This window comes from Callithrix jacchus, chromosome 2 (genome assembly GCF_049354715.1).
Source record: "Callithrix jacchus isolate 240 chromosome 2, calJac240_pri, whole genome shotgun sequence".
NCBI lineage: Eukaryota > Metazoa > Chordata > Mammalia > Primates > Cebidae > Callithrix > Callithrix jacchus.
This window is the reverse complement of record NC_133503.1, coordinates 196213548-196233411: the sequence shown is the minus strand read 5'-3', so window position 1 is coordinate 196233411 and position 19864 is coordinate 196213548. Positions and strand designations below refer to the sequence as shown.

At 41.2% G+C, this 19864-nt stretch overlaps 1 protein-coding gene across 23 annotated transcripts in view; it reads right to left on the bottom strand.

The window, feature by feature from the left end:
- Window positions 1-19864, bottom strand: part of SEMA5A (semaphorin 5A) — a 502689-nt gene that overhangs the window by 456306 nt on the left and 26519 nt on the right. Inside the window, exon 1 of one of the 23 annotated variants that reach the window (XM_078365672.1) lies at window positions 15836-16046. The exons of the other annotated variants lie outside the window; for them this stretch is intronic. The gene's annotated coding sequence lies outside the window, so the exon portion shown is untranslated. Of the gene's footprint in view, window positions 1-15835; window positions 16047-19864 lie in introns of those variants that run through there. 23 annotated transcript variants of the gene reach the window in all.

The window sequence follows — 19864 nt, the reverse complement described above, 5'->3', positions numbered from 1 at the left end:
GACACACAGCTGTTACGTGACAAAAACATAGATCTTGGTTGGCTAATGCGCCGTAAATTGAGTTTCCCCACAGGTGCAGCTACTCATTTTCCTAACTCTTACAAAATGGAAAACCCAAAACTTTCCATTCATCTACCTATAGAAAACATAAATGCTTAGTTTCTAGATTGTTCTATAGTAATTACTAAGCATAAGATGGCATTGAGGTATCTATATTTTTTATGGCCTAGAGACAATATTCAAATAGACCAAAGTTACCACAGAAACCAAAATGGACAAATATTTAATCATGAGCATCTGAATCAGCTCTTACTCTTTGTCCCTAAATATTTTTTTTAACGAAAACAACAATATTGAGGAAGTAGCTGAAGGATCCAGGTTAAGAACTGAGGAAACAACACATTCCTGAATTCAGCATGGGTTATTTCTCCTCGAGGGTAGGATTTATGGCTCTAGAGCAGTTAAGACAGGAGATGGGAATAACACGCATAGTTGGAATTTAAATAAAAGAATAAGCAGCCAATTATTTGTAACATGACAAAGTTCCCCTTGTATTTAAGGAATTACCCATTGATATATATGAATATCAGAAGCACCATTTGGCCCAGGGTAAGAATGCACATGTGATTTGAAGCAGCTGAGCCATTCATGACAAGACTGACAATATTCCAGCAGAAACTCATGCCAGAGATAGCAGAGAGCTGGCCTGGAGTCGCTTTCAGCTCTGGGTATCTCTAGACATCCTGCATCTTGAGCTTACAGAGTTGCATGCGTTTCCTCAAGGGTCAGCCAGCCTAGTCCTGCCCGAGGAAACACATGCTGAGCTTGTCACTTGGTACTTGGCAGGCTCCCAGACAGCGCAGTCAGGGTGTCAGGCCCTCAGCACTGCAGTCCTCAACTTGAAGGAGAGAAGCAATCCTTTGAAATCCATCAGAGACAAGACACCTGAGAAAACAGGGGCCACTCTACAATTAAATACCCTTTCCCCAAGGGTTCTAATTGGAGGAAAAACAGAGTGACAGAGAAGCACGAAGGAAAGGAAAGCAAAGATAAGAAGGAAAGTGTCAGGGGTCAACAGATTTTGTTCCAGTCTGTGCTTTACTAGATATTTTCCCAAAGGGACAGCAGAACATTAAACCCAGACAACCAGAGCTGGACGTTTTATTTTAGCAAAGGAATATTCTTGATCATTTTGCACTGTGCCCAAATAATAATAGCACAGGGAATACATGAATAACTGGCATAAAGCTGTCGGTGAAAGGAAACAGAGCCTCTGGCTTCTCTGGTGTTTAAAAAAAACAAAAGAGGTAGTGGGAAGAGAGAGAGAGAAAGTATTCAGAATATACTGTGAAACCACCCACCCATTTGCAGGACTAGGTATGCATAAGAGGGGCACTTCTGCACTCCCCTGGAGGAAGACACTTGCCTGACTTTCTTCCTTAGGAACACAGACCACGACTTAAGGCAGAACTGTGAGCTTCAGCAGGGACGAAGAAGCCGAAAGAGCCCCCAGGGCTCCAGGCACAGCTGACTTCTTGGATGCTCATAGCAGGTTGCTGGGGAAAGCCTGTCTGTATCTAGGGGCTAGTGTCCTAGAGACTATATAATTCCATGAAAAACTCCCAGTGAGTTAACTTCAGAGTCCAACACAGGAGTCTGGGGTCACGATGTCCATGTTCGCTCCATTACCATGTGCTACTGAGCAGATTCATCCACATGCTGAAGCTAACCTTGAATGGTTTGAACTTCACACAGGACCATCTCCATGTATTTTATATAGCATCCTAAAGTTGTATTCAAATTTTTAAAAATAAACACTTCAAACACTGGACACCTTGTCATGGATGAAGATCTGTACAATAGCACTGCCCTCAAATCGCTGTCACTCTTTAAGGATAGAGGAGTTCCCATCACTCTGTGCATATTATAAAACAGCTTCTTAGGATGAGACAAAGATTGATTTTAAGTCATAGATTTCTTTAAAACCCAAACATTTGGCATCATTTAATTCAATAAATGTCCAGAATAATGCCTGGCACAGAGAAAGGGCTCAATAAGTGGCATCTGGCATTCACCATTTTCTTTAATTATAATGAACTACATCTCATGGCGGGGTGCAGTGGCTCACGCCTGTAATCTCAGCACTTTGGAAGGCCAAAGTGGGTGGATCACGAGGTCAGGAGTTCGAGACCAGCCTTCCTAACATGGTGAAACCCTGTCTCTACTAAAAACACAACAATTAGCCAGGCGTGGTGGCACAACTCTGTAATCCCAGCTACTCAGAAGGCTGAGGCAGGAGAAGAGTTTACTTTTACAGTTTCCACAAAAGCTCAAAAAACCCTCTTTCCATTAATGTATTTAGCAAATATTCAGCTTCTGTTGTTTTCCAGAAACTTCTGCAAGCTGTAGAGATGCAGTAGTAAGCAGGGAAACGTCCCTGTTCTCACAGAGCGTGGATTCACACGAGGAGACAAGGAATAAGCCAATAAGTACAGGGGTCTCGAATGCAACAGCAGGTAAAGGGCAGAGCATGGCGGGGGACAAGGGGAATGCTTCATAGGACTTACATAGAGTGGTCAGAAGAGTTGCCCCTGAAGAGGCGACATCAGCGCAGAACCTTTCTTGAAGGAGAGCGAGTAAGAGAGGCTGGAGGATAGGTGCAAGGGAGGAATCAGAGAATGAGGGCAAAGAGGGAGCTGGGAGCCAGGTCATAGGAGCTGGGTCACCATGAGTCCCGAGCAGAAACACCACATTGGCACCAATATCACCAGTGGACTAAACTCTGTTGTCCAATGAATGGCAAGGGCCAAAGCATCGGGCTCCTTTTATGTCATGTCCTCATTTTTCAATCTGTCACCTTCTCCAAAGGCTTTCACCTTCCTCTCTGTTTTTCTCATCCCTGTGCTTGGTGTAATAGGTAGTATCCAGTCATCATAGCAGGCTTGTAACTCATTAACTAAAATAAGAATTTATCACCTAGTACATACTTCTCCTGATCAAAAATTCCAACGAAGTTCAGAACACCGAAGAACTGAAATTCTAATTTAGTTTTACTACTTGTCCTCCATTTGAGCAGAAAAAGAGAACTTCTAAAGCAAACGAACGAAGATTTCAGAAATACTGAGTATTTTAGCATCACCTACGATGATGATAAACTGATTTCATGACGAGGGGACCAAGGATGTGAGTCCCAATTTCCTCTTCCTGCCCTGAATCTAACACTTATTTATTAGTTCGCAGAAGGCATAAGGCAAAAGCATTTCGCTGTCAATAGAGAGCTCATTTGGGCTTGGTTTATCCTGAGGAAATCCATTTAGTATAATTTTTTAAAAATCAAACTTCGCATGCCTATGACTCAAACTTTCAAACCACAACCATACTGCATCAGTTATTTTCAATCATTAACAGTGGGTGATCTCAGATGCAGCCTGGATGTTTTGGAGAACAGGAAATAATCTGTTAGACTGTAACCTCATATTCCCCTTGAAACGCTTCTTGATTGAATGCTAGAAGTTGTCAGACCTCCTCTGGTTCGTCTGACTCCCCTGAAGCACCTGCAGGAGCGTTACTGAGTCTCTCCCTTCCAGAAAGGAGAGCAGCCAGAATGCCAGAACCCAAACACAGTCACCCCGGTCCTTGAGACCTGAGGACTCTGGTGAAGCAGAGCCTTGCAGGTGGCTCCCAAAACACCTCTGCCGACAGCAGAAGGCCAAACTGCTGAAGCTAAGACAGTGATTTATTTCTAACTGCTACCAGGAGGTGTCATGCAGGCTTTCAGATAAGTATCATGGCTTTGTTTGCTGTCTTTGACTTTCTGGTTTACACTTTCTGGGATCAGTAAGAACAGTCTCAAAGTGAGCAATCAGAAATTTGTCCTGGTAGATTAACTGTCATGCAAGCAGCAAAATAGAGCCGGATAAAAAATGCAGGAACTAAAACCATAGAGAATGAGTTGAGACATCAAGAGAAATGGTGCAACTTTCAAAGATAATTAAAGTAACACATCCACCCAGAATAATTTACATTATTGGCTGCAGACAGATAAAATAATAGAAAGGACCAGATAATTTAGGGTTCTGTTTAGAATCATTCAAAGTTCGATTGAGCAATAGAGAAAGGCCAATTTAGTTGCAAATGTTTAATTTTATTTTAGCTATAAGGGGGACACTTTTAGCAGGCTACGTATATTGCTTTAAATTCAAGCCATTGGTGAGGAGTTGCTAAAGTTGCCTCATTTCTTAGTTTGTTTATATCGACATTTAGCTGCTATGCAATGTATTAATGCACGATCTAGTAAGCTATTAAACAGTTCTAATGTTCAGGGTGACTCCTAAATTATTTTTAAAAATAGTTAATATAATGGGTTATATTTGAAACCTTTCATTTTATGCTGCAAATAACTATCCAGACAGTCTTACAAGGTTCCATGCTTAGAGAGACTGCTGCGAAGAAAGCCCATTTAAGGAGGGGGGCATACTTAATGAACAACTAAATGCAGCCCCCTGGGATAGAGGTGAAAGAAAAGGTCCTAGGTCTCTTGTACCATCAAAATAAGGTCTAAGATGGTTTATAGGGGTGCGAAATCTTGGTATGGCTTCACTGCACCCCTTATTAATTGTGGGCAAAAATGGCAAATGGACATGTTAAGAAGGTGATGAAATTTATGAAAACAAATTATTTGAAAGCCAAGGCCAACAGGGAGCTTCCAGAGCAGCACACCCAGTTATCAGGTCGCAGAACACAGTCAACACCAGTTCCCATAGGTCCACTTTCATGCTGAAATCGTGCCTCCTCCTCTATCCGAGGATACTGTATTTCCTAAAGGGACCCTTCCCTGTAACCACCCAGACACGTGAGCTTGTGCTAAGATAACTTTTAAAATTAAAGACTATATATTGAAAGCTGATTTCTTTTAAGTTTGCTACAACTAATTAAAAAAATCAAATGGGCATAAATTCCTCATAGAGTAATGTCTATTCTCAGTAGAAAATAGATGACATTAATAAGGTAACATGTTGTTTTACTAGAAGTAAAATCATGTTAATAAATGGCATGGGTGTGTTTCATTGCAGTTAGGTTTAATCATGTTTTCTGACTGTAAGAAAGAAGCACCTGAGTCCACATAGAGGCGTGATTGAGTTTTCATCATTGCCCTAAAGTAGCGGGTCTGTACCTCCATTATCTTCAAGTCACTTTCAGGTTAAAACCATCCGGAGTATTTGGTGCAGATTTACATGTTAACTAGTTCCTCCGAGAGAGGCTATGTGAGCAGTCTTAAAGAATATGCCATCTGGTGCAGTATGACTTCCCGGTAACAGTTTATCTAAATGTCATCATTTTGTTTTCCCCACACATGCCTTAATCACCTTCTTCAGGAATAAATTGGCTCTCTTGTCAAACTTGCTTTTCCATGGCTTCCACACAATGCAGCGCTAAATGCTTATTACCCTTTACAGGATGTACTCCTGAGGTCTTTCCTTATTTCTTAGCTTCCATATTTGATGCAATCTCCTGTAAAGCCTTTGAGATAAAGTCTCAGTCAGTGTTAGAGAGAAGGAAACAGACACCTGCAAATGCTGAATGGTGACCCAAGCAGAACTCATGCTTTACCCCAGAGGCACCCAACGTGGAAGGCTGCTCTTCCAGCGCAAAGTAAAACTTCAGAAAGATGGCTTGGGGAAGGCTTTCCAGAACATGCTCATAGAATCCTAGAAACCAGGGAAAGAGGAGTCACTGTGAGTAGGTTGAGTCTTTAGATACAAAGTTTTGAATTTATCACCCTGCATTCCACAAACAAATCACAGCATATGCCTTCTCTACTGTTTCTGACCTTGGTCATTAGAGCACCTGTTCTGTGGATTGAGCAAGACACCAGGGAGTGACACCTCCCTCTTTGTCATGAAGCCCCCACCACCACCACATCTAGGAGTCTCCAAATCCTATACATCAAGCCTCCTACATATCTGTCAAGTGGACCTATTACCCTCCCACTTCCCTATCACCACTCTAAATGTCACCATAATGGTGAACTCCCTGCATCTGATGGCTTCTTCCTACAATCCATTCTGCACACTGCAGAAGGGGTAGCTCGTAAAATTCTCATCAATACATGCCAGTGACTATGGAATGGATACAGCATTTCCAGTCCTTGAAGACAGAAAACAAAAAATGTATAAACTATAAAGAACATTATTTCAAGTAATAGGAGGAAGAAAGAAACTAAATGCAGGGAAATAAGTGACATATTTTATATGGGGATAGAATATCTAGGGAAGGACTCTCTGCTGAGGCAACCTCCAATGGGCCATGATGGTGGTAAAATTAATTCCAGGGAATCTGGAAAGAGCATTAAAAGAAAAAGCATTATGATTGAAAGCCATGCCATTTTACCTCCCATAGCATCTGGCACAACATCCAGCTCGGAAGTCTCACCTACTCACTCATTCAATCTTCTGTTCATTTACGATCTCATTCATTCCTTCTACAAAGGGTCAGGGAGGATACACAGCACAGGGAGCACTGTGTTAGACAGTGATAATATATCAAATGCTGATTGCCTTACTGGGAGAATTAGTGTGTATTTGAACACATTAAAATCTCCAGTATTTGGTAGACATTGGTGTACAAATGGCAACTTCATGTAATTCATAGATGCTGCTGTATTTCTAGCTTGGTATGCACAAACTATTGGAAAGTAAATGACACATTTTGGAAACTCGATTTTTCAAGTTCTTTGTAAGTACTCTTTTAAATATCATTGTAAAAGATATTTTACATTGTACTTTTAGTTGCAAAGGAGTTTTATAAATGGGTTATAGCAAACTTTTTAAGAAACTGCTTTTTTTGTTTTTTTTTTTAAGAAACTATTTGTTAACCTTATTCCATTTACAGTGAATTGTGAAACAAATAAAATTGCATTTTCTTAAAACATTACATTTCTAATCCTTCTCCCAATTTAATGCAAGTTTAGAAAATTTTGCATGTGTTGGTATGTATCACAATTCCCTTCAATTACCTCCCAATTAGAATTTCAACCTAAGGCCATCTTTCTAATTTCTCAATAGAGAAATGTTTTAAAATATAACTTCAGATAATTCAAGGAACAGACTTAAACAAATTTGGAGCATATTTTGGGGGACAACTATTAGACACACAAATTGCCACCATGAACTAACTGATTCATGGTCCATTTTGTCTGTCAAGCCAATTCCAAAAGGCACATGAGAAGCCATTGTTGCCATTTAAATTTTAGTCTGCATCTGTGGCCATGAGTATCACATACTGCGTTTCCTGATATCTATCTTAAGAGAAATTTTCTAAATTTTCCAATAGTTATTAATGGCTCTTTAATTCATATACTCATCCAAACTCTTATGGAATTCATTTACAAGGAATACTTACAATATATTCTTTAACCCTTAAAGTGATGAATTTTATAGGTATATTTACAACAGTGCTACATAGTCCTTCTACAGCTTGTCAAAAGCACACTGCATTCAAGAGATCACGTGATGTTGTAATATGAAGTTCCCTTTATCTGTTACTCATTTTGATATAGAATTAGAAAATGTCCTGTTCCCAGTTTACATTCTCTTAAGTTAAAGAGATATAGTCTTTTTACAAAATACCTAATGCTTTCATCTGGCTAATTCAGAAGGTAATTCCAAGGCTGAAAACTATCTCGAGTGGTAATTATTTGGGCGGTATTATTTTATGCTACTCTGAATCCAAGGAAAAGTCTCTGATATCCTGGAGACAGCAATCCTGACTAAAGAGGCTGTGAGACCGTTTAGCTCTCTCAGAAGACCTCTCCAACCTGAAATATTGTAGTGATTTGTACAGAACCTGTGGCCCAGGTATAATCTAAAAACAAAGTTAACATTCACGCTAACAACTTATTTTATACTGTAAAATTGCATTGAGAGTAGATTTTAAGTGCTCTCACTGTGAAAAAAGAAAGATAAGTAAATAATGTAATATATTTGTTAATTAGCTAGATTTAGTCATTCCACAAAATTTGCATATATCCAAACAGCATGTTGAACACTATAAATACATATAATTTTATTTGTCAGTTAAAAATAAATAATAACAGAGCTGAATTCCTGTTAATAACTAGAAAACAATTTGAGGGCAGGTTATGATAAATAACAGTATGCGACACTAAGGCAGACAACACTATCCTGACAAAATGTGATTCTTCTTCTTCTTTACACAGACATCTTGTTCTCTTTTAACCAGAGACAAAAGAAGAAAAGTCTTGGAAACATCCTTCACAGTTTGGGGATGAATGAAGGCAGAGAAGTATTCATCAGTCTTAGGTTCCTGGCAATGAGAGTTGAAGGAAGTCAAAATTGTGGCTTCTAGAAAAGAGAGGCGCTGACATAGCCTTAGCTCCACCTCCTTTGTCTCAAAACGCGAGAGGAGAACTGATATTCTCAACCTCACCCACAAATACATCAGCATGCAAAGCATTTACTTTTCTATGACTCTAGCAACAATCAAAATACCTTCATAATTTTGCATTTCCCTTTTATTACATATGACATTATATTTTACTGTGTGTTTCATACACCTAACCCTTAGACCCTCATAAGCCCTCCGAATGGGAAGCAAAGTAGATATCGTTACTTTTCAAATGGAGAAGCCAGAGCTCAGTGCACTGGCGCCTTATTTTTTCTTTTTTCTTTTCTTTTATTTATTTATTTATTTATTTATTTATTTTTGCTATAAAAGTGCTTTATTAGGCCAAACTACTTACTATGAAAATGCTTTAAAATGCAGCAGGAGGAGATGTAAAGACTCGAAGAAGCGCGTAGTGACAGTGCCTATCAGAACACACTAAAGAATCCACACTGCTTCCCGCTTTACCTAGAAAAGGAAGCTCGTAGGCCACCTCCTCCTCCTCCTTGTCAGCACACTCCTCCAACTCCTCCTCCCCAGCTGTGGCATCTTGGTATTGCTGGTATGCTGACACCAGGTCATTAGGGTTGCTCTCGGCCTCGATGAACTCCATCTCATCCATGCCCTCGCCCGTGCACCAGTGCAGGAAGGCCTTGCGCCTGAACGTAGCTGTAAACTGTTCGGAGACGCGTTTGAAGAGCTCTTGGATAGCTGTGCTGTTACCGATGAGGGTAATAAAACAATTCGTACTCCCCAATAGTGGATTTATTACTCTTATCAAAGAAACCAGGGAAAATACTAATTTTAATATTATAACAACCTGAAAATAATGGAAAAGAGGTTTTTATTGAATTTTTTTTTTAATAAACCCTTTCTTAAGTGCAAAAAAAAAAAAAAAAATTTTTTTTACCCCCCCAGGTTGGGATGTCCCAGACAGCTGTTTTCACGTTGTGAGGGAACCATTCAGCAAAGTCGCTGCTGTTCTTTTTCTGAATGTTGAACATTTGCTCATCCACCTCCCGCATGGACAGGTGACCTCTGAAAATGGCAGCCACGGTTAGGTAGCGGCCATGACGGGGGTCACAGGCGGCCATCATATTCTTAGCATCGAAGGGTTGCTGAGTGAGCTCAGCCACGGTCAGGGCCCGTGGAGACGAGGCCTTAGCTATCTCCCAACTTTGGACCTACTATCAGAAGGTGACAAGTACTGGCTCTTTATTCATTAAGCTTTTATTTTTTTTGAACCCCATTCTTTCCTTCTCTGAAAGTGGTGCTACAAGTTTTAGAATCTTTTAAATACATTGCCTGGGCTAACAGAGGCACACACTTAAAAAAAATAAAAAGTAGGGACTTGTCTGAAGTGATGCGGGTAGGAGGTGGTGAATCCGAAAGCTGACGGGCTGGTCTTCTAATACGTGATCCAGTGTTACTTCCCTTTCCTTCTTTTTTTTTTCTCTTTTTTTAAGATCAGATGTTCATAGTAACCGAGCAATCTCTTAATGCACATGGAGTGGTTTTAAAAGTCAACATTCATGTTCAATTCTGCTGTACTGTGTCGAGTATTCTGGAAAGATCTCAAGAAGAGCCTGAGCCCATGCCAGCAGAGGCTCTGTTATGCATCCTGCTTTTCCTTTTAAGGCATTTTAAATTAAAGGAAGCCTTAGACACCATTTCTTTCTGTCCCACTGACAACCAAATCCTTTCAATGAAAGCACAAATTTGGTTTAGCTACAGATTATTTTTATCTGTTCTTGAAAGTCACATAAATGTGACCTGAACAAATACGCTCCCCTGCATGTTCTTCCTGAATTTCAAAGTTTTTCAGTAATTAAGCATTTTTCCTAGAGTATTGCAAACCAAATAGAGTTCTGTGCCAAAGCAAGAAATGCATTTATGAAAACAAAGAACAAAAGGAAGCCAAATCCAAGTTGTAAAAATGTTCTGCCTTATTTTGCTGAAATAAGATGCAAAAAAAAAATGTGTATATATATGCAAGCTGAGGACTAGAGTAAATATAACATGTCGATGTGAATTTTCCTACTAATTTTTTTCAGGAAAATAAATATCCCATCTCGAGACATGTTTTTTTAAAAAGAATCACAGTCACATGGATTAAAAGTGTGTCTTGGTAAATTTAGGGATATTAATAATGCATTCTGATAATAGCATTAAACCAAAAAACTTTACTATGTACAGAGTGAAACGGTAATAATCTAACAGAGAATCCTATCACTGGATTTCACCCAAGAAGGCATCAAATCCTCTAGACTCCATCAAACATTTTTAAAAGGAAAAATACTTTTTCTTTTCAGGATGTCTTTGAAGTTTTCATTAAATCAAAAATGTACACAGCTTATAGAGTGGTTCTCCAGAAAACTTCAGCCACTTGGAACACGTCTGTGTTTTGGGGAAAGACAGAGGGAAAACAAAGGAAAGGTTGAGAAGAAAGCGATCATAATGACCTCAACAAAATTTACAACCAGTGATTGTATAACATTGTAGCAGCGGCAGCTCCTCACACAAAACAGATGGTACGACACAGAGTTGTGTTTCAAAATGCCAAGAAACTAAAGATTCACTGATTCCATCTACTTCTGAAGCTCTTCCAAACAGTCTATGCCCCAGAGTCGACTTCAGAATATTTTTACATTTTAATTCTCCCCTTATTTGAATTACTATAGCTATTATAGCTTCATATAGGCTCATTATACATTTAAACATTAATTTTCTAATACTCTTAGGTCAAAAGCTCACTAGTGACATAGTGGAGTGGAACATTAGTTTCCTACATAACGAATTACCACTGTAACAAATTCCCATAAAATTGGTGCCTTAAAACAACTCACATTTATTCTCTTGCATTTCTGGAGGTAAGAAATCTAAAATGAGTTTCCCCGGGACAAACCCTGCTCCCTCTGGAGGCTCTAGAGGAGAATCTGTTTCCTTCCTCCCCTTTTCCAGCTGCTAGAGCTGCTTGTCTCCCTGCTCTGGGGCATCTATTCCGTCTGCAAGGCCAGCAGCATGGCATCCGCGATTCTGTCCCGGCGTCATCTTCACATCACCTTCTACTCTCTACGTGCAGCAGGTCTTCCTCTGCTCCGTCTTATAAGGACCGTAACGATCACATTTAAAACCCACATGGATAATCCAGAATAATCTCTCACCTCAAGACCTGTAACTTAATCCCATCTGCAATGTTCCTTTTGCCGTATCAGGTAACATTCACAACTTCCAGAAATTAGAAGGGGACATCTTTGGAGGTCACTATCATGCCCTCCACAGCAGCGGAGGTTAGCCTCTTAACGTCAATCATTTAGAACTACAGTCGTCCCTCAGGATACCTGAAGAATTGGTTCCAAGGCCCTTCCTCATACCAAAATCCACAGATGCTCAAGTCCCTGCTATATAGTAGTGTAGTGCTCCAGATAACCTATGCATATCCTCCCGTGCACTTTACATCATCTCTAGATTACCTATAATACCTAATACAATACAAATGCTAAGTAAATAGATGTTACATTATGCTGCTTAGGAAGTGCTGATAAGAAAAAAGTCTGCACGTGTTCAGTACAGAGAGAACCATCCTTTTTTCCCCTAATATATTTGATACACAGGTAGCTGAATCCATAGATGTGGAACACACAGATATGCAGCGTCAACTGTTACTTCATAATCACCTTGCTAACAAAAATGTGCTTGCCAAGATTCCTTCAGAAAGATCATTTTAAAAAAGAGTTTTGGTTAGCAGAGATTCCACTCAGACTTAATCCTCAACTGCATGCATTACTAGCCTTGTGGATAACAAAAATATGGGGTGGGATCTGCAATTCTCTCATTCTGCCAACAGAGATACTAAAAGGTTTAAAGTCATATTCCTCAAAATGTGTTTCTCACACAAATCACATTTTTATAAATATTTGTATATTTAATATGCTAAACTACATGATAGCCTAGCCTAGCCTGTTCTAAGCATGCTCTAAACACTCCCATGAGCCTAGGGTTGTGAAAATCATCTGACAGCTCAGTCCACTGTAGAGAACTGGGAATTTACCCTTGTGATCGAGTGGCTGACAGAGCTGTGACTGATGGCCACTACCCAGCATAGTAAGAGACTGTCCATCATCTATCACTAGCCTGAGAGAAGATCAAAATCCAAAATATAAAGTACAGCTCCTACTGAATGTACATCATATCAGTACCATCATGAAGTCAAAATCTGTAAGTCCGACCGTCTAAATGCGGGGACCATCTCTAGTTCATCATGCAGCTGAACCCTAGAAACTCCTTTAAAAGTTAATAAAGGGCAGCTTATGTGACATTACGGAACTTTCACTGAGAACCTTGAAATAAGTGTGAAAATGCAGGCCTAATACATTTATGGCAATCGAGGGCTTGGCAGAGAGCTCCAGAGTACAGGCAACGTTACCAATTAATTTTAGACCCCCTAAGAATGACACGAACAGAAGAGCTTGCAGCTGCTAACAAACGACAGATATGTTCTATCATACCCTGGCCAGTCCAAAGGGTAATGCGGCTAACCTGATAGTCCCCAGGAATAGCAGCTGTCAGGAAGGTGCTGCTACATGTCAGATCCAGCTCCTTAAGAGCAACTGATAAGAACGAGAGGAAGAAGTAAACAGCTACATGTCAGTATAAAATCTGAAATTCACCTAATCATGGGATTTTACTTTCTTAATGTCCCAAAAAAAATAGTATGCTAAGAACCCCACTGTGTTCCCTGGAGCCAAGGTGGAGACCCACAGGACAGCTCACTTCTCCATCAGCTGCCACCCAGGTAGCACCTTGTAGATGAAAGTGGGACAGGGACACTTTTCTCTTATGAAATCATTTGCTTATATCTTAATATAGTTATTTGACATTTGTGAAATCAGTACAAAAACAATCTCTTTTTATTTAACCGAACATAGCCCAGGTACCATGCATTTAATTCAAGTTAATTGAACAAATTGACTGAAGCCCCTCAGTGTATAAAGCACTGTGCAAGGCACTGCCGAATCCAGTGTGAACCCTGCCTTTACAGAGGTACACAGACATGCACGCGCACATACACAGACACACTCACATCGCACACGTGCATACCTCTGCACACATATATACCACAGACACAGATAGGCAAACACCATGCAACACATAAATACACACACACACACACACACACTTGCTTCCCACGAAGAGCAGGAGTTTTGTCCATGACATGGAGAACTGGGAGCCCTACACATGGCAGGGATTTTGTAGCACCCTTGCTTGGAAGCAGCACTTAAAATCTCTAGAAAAAGAGACTCCTCTTATTCACCATTTCCACAGTCTCTTCCAGTGAGCTACTCACACACTCAGTTGTGTAGGTTATAGTCCCCACTGGACAAATTGTTAAAATTTAGAAAGCTGTATTCACTTTAGTATGAACAAGAGAATCCTTTATCATCCCACCCAAGGGAACAAGTGTGAAGAGACACGATGGTTTGTGTGGAGAAAGGGGTCCAACATTTACCAGGAGTGAGCCATTTCCTAAGATGTTGCTTCATCAAAGCATCCTGGAACCCCACGAGAGAGAAGTATCAAGCTGCATCTGTGTGCAAGAAGTCTGACTCCCACCCCATGCTACTGGAAGAGCAATGAAAGAATGAAAAGCAGTGACCACGGGTCATCTTAGAGTCATACAGGAGCATCATCTTCTGGGACCCAAGGGAAGTACTGAGAGGGATTTAGGAACCAGGGATCTGCGGTCCTCCATACTTAAAGAACACGTTCAGTATTTACATCCTATCCCAATGGTGGCAAAATCATACCACTGAGCTGCAAAGAATATCTACATTATACCAATCCTGGTATTCCCACATGGGCTTCTTCAAAAGTATAGAAGACTGTCGGTGTGAACGCGGCACACTTCGTGACTATCACATCAATTCCGGAGCGTTGACTTTCTTCTCGGTGACATTAACACAGGCACATCCGTATCAAGGAGGTCCAATCTGTTCTTTTCAAAATGAAACCTGTCCAGTCCAGAGTGAGTGGGGAGCAAGCCCACCTTGTGGCCACCACTCAACTACCAAGACCCCAACAGAGAAGCCAATTCTGTGAAGCCTATGGGGAATGCCACATTATTTCTAAATAAAGAACCATTCATTAAGTTCAAATTGTATGTGGCTTGTTCAGTAAATGTCTATGCAGAAGGAAAGGGAATTGACTCCAAGGATTTCAGTTGCTCTGAAAGTGTGTGTGGCATCAATCCTGGCTTTTCTAAGTGAGGACCCAGGACCTGTGGGATGAGTGTCATCTGAAACAGGAATGCAGACCCTCAGGCGCCAGCCTAGAACCCCTGGACCAGCATCTGCATTTCCACAGAATCCCCAGGTCCTCTCAACCTTTATGTGGGAGAAACAGTGGAAAAAACACCAAAAATGCAAACAAGATCAAAAAAGTTACCTGTTGTAGTTCACAAACCATTGACTGAAATTAGTTTCTGTAATTAATGAAGCTCGTGATGATTTGCAATCCCTTGACTAACAGAAGGGTTTTAATGTTAAAAACCTATAAAATGTATAAAGATTATTTTCCTAGCTCGTTATGAAGAAAATATGTCACGAAAGCATCTAAGGGCTGCACCTTACCAATGAGCCGTCCCTCCAATCCGCTTTCCTGCGATCATAGTGACTCAACTTCCAGACTTAGAAAGAAGGAAAAAAACACAGAAAACTAACATAGAGGAAGGTTCTTCCTTATGGTCACGCTTTATGGTAGCAACAGGTGAAAAAGACCAACAGAAGCAACGATTTGACGCATTATATTAAAAGAAACATTTGCTGTCTCCTCCAAAAGCGTAAGTAGTAACTATGGAAACCAGACAAAAATGTTGAAAATGACTTGCAATTTAAAAAGAGCAGAACAATTCTATTTCACCCACGAAGAAAAAAATTAACTCTGAGCAAATCCACCGAAACCTTCCCCAGGAATAGCTGGATGTGCAGAAGACATAATGTGAGTGCTTTGTTCGGGCACCATCATAAATTGTTTGATTTGCTTTGGAATTGTTAAATTATGTTTTTACAAATGGGTTATTTAGCTGTGACTCCATTTAAATCTATAATTTTATGTATCCTGACAATAAAATGGGCCCCTAGTTGAGCCAGCCAATTCCTCAGGTAAAAGGCATACTCTTGGCAGTAAATTAACTTTGGATGGTCAGTAGGTGAACTCTCACCAATTTTAGAGATTTAAGAAATGCACATATTCTCTAAAATACTTAATTTACATCTAGGGAAGATGAATGAATGATCTCAAAAATTCCAGCTATTATCTGCTTACTAAATGGGTCCTCTGGATATCCTATTTAAAGGTTCATATAAATGTACACGTTATTTATGGAGAGAAAATAAAGCAGGATATTTTCACCCGATGATGCCAACCTACTTACTGCCATACGCCACTTCTCTGTGTCCTCTCATCTTTCTGTTTACTGTTCCTGTATCCCTCCGACGCTTTCAGACTGATGTTACTTCCTTTTCAGATGAGCTTGTGCACTGCTTGATGCTTCATGGAACCCCATAAGGGGAAAATGACCGCTTTATTTTACAAAAACAGAGGAGATGCTGACTCACAACAGAAGGGAGTAAAAAAACTTTCTCAAAAATATGAATCTCAATGATACTTTTATAGCCCGGAATGACATGTTTATCTTTCACCTATTTTTTTTCATTCCATACAAGAGCAGAAAAAATTTTTTTAAGCTTGATAAGCAAAGACTCATCTGGGGACACCTGCTATTTGAGTTACCACTATCAGGGTTAAATTAATAACTCTGGCATATTATAAAGCCACAAATATAATTCTGAGCACCACTCCTCCCAGCATATTTATATGAGTTTTGTTTCACTTTATCTGTTTGTGTTGGATTTTCTTCCCTTTTCTGTAAAACATGTAGCTGCTGAGCCTCACTCCATTACTGTGTACTGATGGAGTGTGAAAATAAAGGCCAGTGTCATTTGTGGGGCCATCCTAGTTGTGACTTAGTTTTAAATGAGTATCCCACTTTCAACTAAAACCTAAAAAGAATCCTAAAACCTTTTTCCCACTTAAACGTTGGCACTCATAACACATTGTTAATGGATGGACCAAATTTTTTTTTTAATTCTGAATACTGTTTTCTTCAGATGGCATTAACAGTGAAGTATGTCCTTAAACTTTCCATTGTTCAGTGCTGTGTTGGCAAAGCAAGAGAAATCTTTTTATCACCAAAACGCAAAAACAATCTGAACTAGCTGCTGTGCCCATTCCAGCTTCATTTTAATTTGGTGCTAATTCTGTAATTTGCTCATTTGTTTTCTCTACCCACATAATTAAGGCTGAAGGAAGTCTGTTACAGGCCTGCCACTGAGCCCTCTGTGTCTTGTAGAAGGAAAAATTGCTTAGATATGTTTCCAATCACCATGCATGTACTGAAGCCAAGAACTAGAAAACCATAACTATGAAGTCTTACAAAATCCACACAATTAAGTGCTAAAACCAGCATGGGCCAAAACCGCTCTGAGACCCGGCTCAGACCAACACGGGCTGTTTTTTCAGGTCTGTAAACCGGATCGCGGTCTGCCTTTCTCCTACATGATCAGCCCTCCTTTTTCCTTTTGCTGTGCTGGTTTGTTTCTCAATGAACGCTGACATATTTCCCCGACTGAAAACCATACTCCTGGACAGTGCTTCTGAAACACTGTCACACACACACAATTACCAAAAGTTTAGACCTGTGTAAAGCAAAGTGAAAAATGGAGTGTCATTGTACAATTCTCAAAATGGAAGTTTGTGGGGAAAGCCGAAGAGCCAAGTGAGATGGGTCCCTGCCACGGCACCCCAGGAAGGCCCCCACCTGGCCTAACAGCAGCCGTTCCCACCCCCAAATTGTAAGTAACCTCAGAGGTACAGAACCATTCTCTCGATGCTGTGACTTTTCCTCCTACAAAACATTCGGCAGTCCAATTATCCCGAGCACCTACTCCAGGCCAGGCACTGTTGTCAGGACTGGACATACAGTGAAGGATGCAAAGGCTCCACCCTCATGGGCGCCCCCCAACATCCATGGAGAGGTAAACCACCAAACACATGAGTAAACCTAAAGAGGATGCTGGCGAAGACAGCCGGGGCACGGAGTTGGGGGAATAGGGTGGGGAGGCAGTCGCTGAAGTGGAGTGAAAGAAACATGAGCCTCTTGAAGGACAGGACACTGGGGCAGAGTCAGAGGGGCTTCAGGGGTGAAGATGTGTAGGGGGAGGATGGGAGCTCACAGCAGGAAAATGGGAGAGTGGGTGCTGCTCCCCAGGGCCTGGGCCTACTGAAGATGTGCGATTGGTCTGTTACTCCATATTTTATACTGTCTCAGCCACGTGATCGAAGTCAACAGCATCAATAAGTCCCGTCCATAGCACTCACCCTTGATATGATGATAGCGCTTTGCCTCTGTGTATCCCTCCAAAAAATCTTAGCTCCAGGCTAGTCATGAGAAAAACCTCAGACAGGCCACACTGAGGACATTTGACACACTACCTGATCAGTCCTCCTGAAAACCATCAAGGTCAACCAAAACAAGGAAAGTCTGAGAAACTGTCACAACGAAGAGAAGCCTAAGGAGACAGGACAGATAAATGCAGTGGAGGGTCCCGCACAGGATCCTGGCACAGAAAATGGGCATGAGGGAAAAAAGCGATGAAGTTAGAATAGCACGTGACCTTCAGTGAGTTATGAAGCATCAGTGTCACGCATTAGCTGTAGCCAAGGAACACACAAGTGCAAGGTGTTGGAAATAGGGGAACCTGGGCACAGAGTGGACAGGAACTCTCCAAACTCACTTTGGAACCGTTCTGTATATCTAAGACTATTCTAGAATGTTTTTAGGCCAGGCGCTGTGGCTCGCTCTTGTAATCCCAACACCTTGGGAGGCTGAGGCAGGTGGATCACTTGAAGTCAGGAGTTCAAGACAAGCCTGGCCAACATGGTGAAACCCTATTTCTACTAAAAATACAAAAATTAGCTGGGTGCGATGGTGTATGCCTATAATCCCAGCTGCTCAGGAGGCTGAGGCAGAAGAATCACTTGAACCCGGGAGGCAGAGGTTGCAATGAGCTGAGATCACGTCACTGCATTTTAGCCTGAGCAACAGAGTAAGATACTATCTTAAAAAGATAAAAATGAAATGTCTTTAAAAGTTTATCTTGCTAAAAAATAGGCAAACATTCTGTCTAGAAATAATGATTCTAGAATAAAAACTACAAAAACAAAAAAGGTGGATGTGAAACAGCTGTACAGGTGAATGAGTCAGGATTTCACACCACCCGGTCTACTCCTGCTGAGCGTTTACGAAGTTTACTGGAGCCCTCACAGCTGGCCATTCCATTTATTTGAAGCTCTGAATAATTATGTTTTTCGCTATTGGTCCCAGTTCTTTCTCCTAGGGCCGCACACCACAAGGAAGCCTCCTTTCCTGTCAGCAGTGCCTCAAGCCCTCAGTGAGAGCTTTTCTAATAATAAGGCACAAGCTTCCTGCAGCCATATTCTGAGTCTCCATTCATCCCCATGAGCAGTGCCTGGTCTGACCCCAAGAAGGCGGCCTAAGCACCTTCCAGGGAGGAGAGGCAGAGGGGACAGCACCTCCTCAGGTCAGGTTGCCTGTCACACCTCTCCCCAGGATCCTCCCTATCTTTAGGGGTCCAGGGTGCCATTCAGAGGCTCCATCTGTTTTCTGAGGTCTAAGACTTCCCTGGGCTCCAGAACAGGATCTCAGGCAGCCTCCCTATCACAGAGCCTTCATCTGCATGATTGAACTTCCCTTTCTTCTTCCCTCCTCTCTCACCTCCACAGCCTGACACCATGGTGACATCCACAGATGACTCAAGAAAGGATGTTGACAACTTCCACATAGAAAGGCAAGATCAGGCTAAATAAATGATCTCATACGTTGGACACAGGAAGCCAGAACGTACAAAACAGAGTAAATGAGGCAGAGACAAAGGGCACAATTGCAAATAAAAGGAGGGGTAAGCTGGGCACCGTGGATCACACCTGTAATTCCAGCACTCTGGGAGGCCAAGGAGGGCAGATCACCTGAGGTTAGCAGTTCAAGACCAGCCTGGCCAACATGGTGAAACCCTGTCTCTACTAAAAATACAAAAATTTGCTGGGCATGGTGCTGTACACCACTAATCTCAGCTACTCAGGAGGCTGAGGCAGTAGAATCGCTTGGGAGGTAGGGGTTACAGTGAGCCAAGATTATGCCATTGCACTCTAGCCTGGGCAACAAGAGCAAAACTCCATCTCAAAAAAAAACAAAAAACCGAGGGGTAAAGTGTATGTCTTCTCACTCTCCTGAATGTGTTCAACTCCACACCCTCCATAATGAATGATTTTAACCTGGAAAGTTAAACCAAATCTTTGAGGTCCATCATAAATATGGAACTAG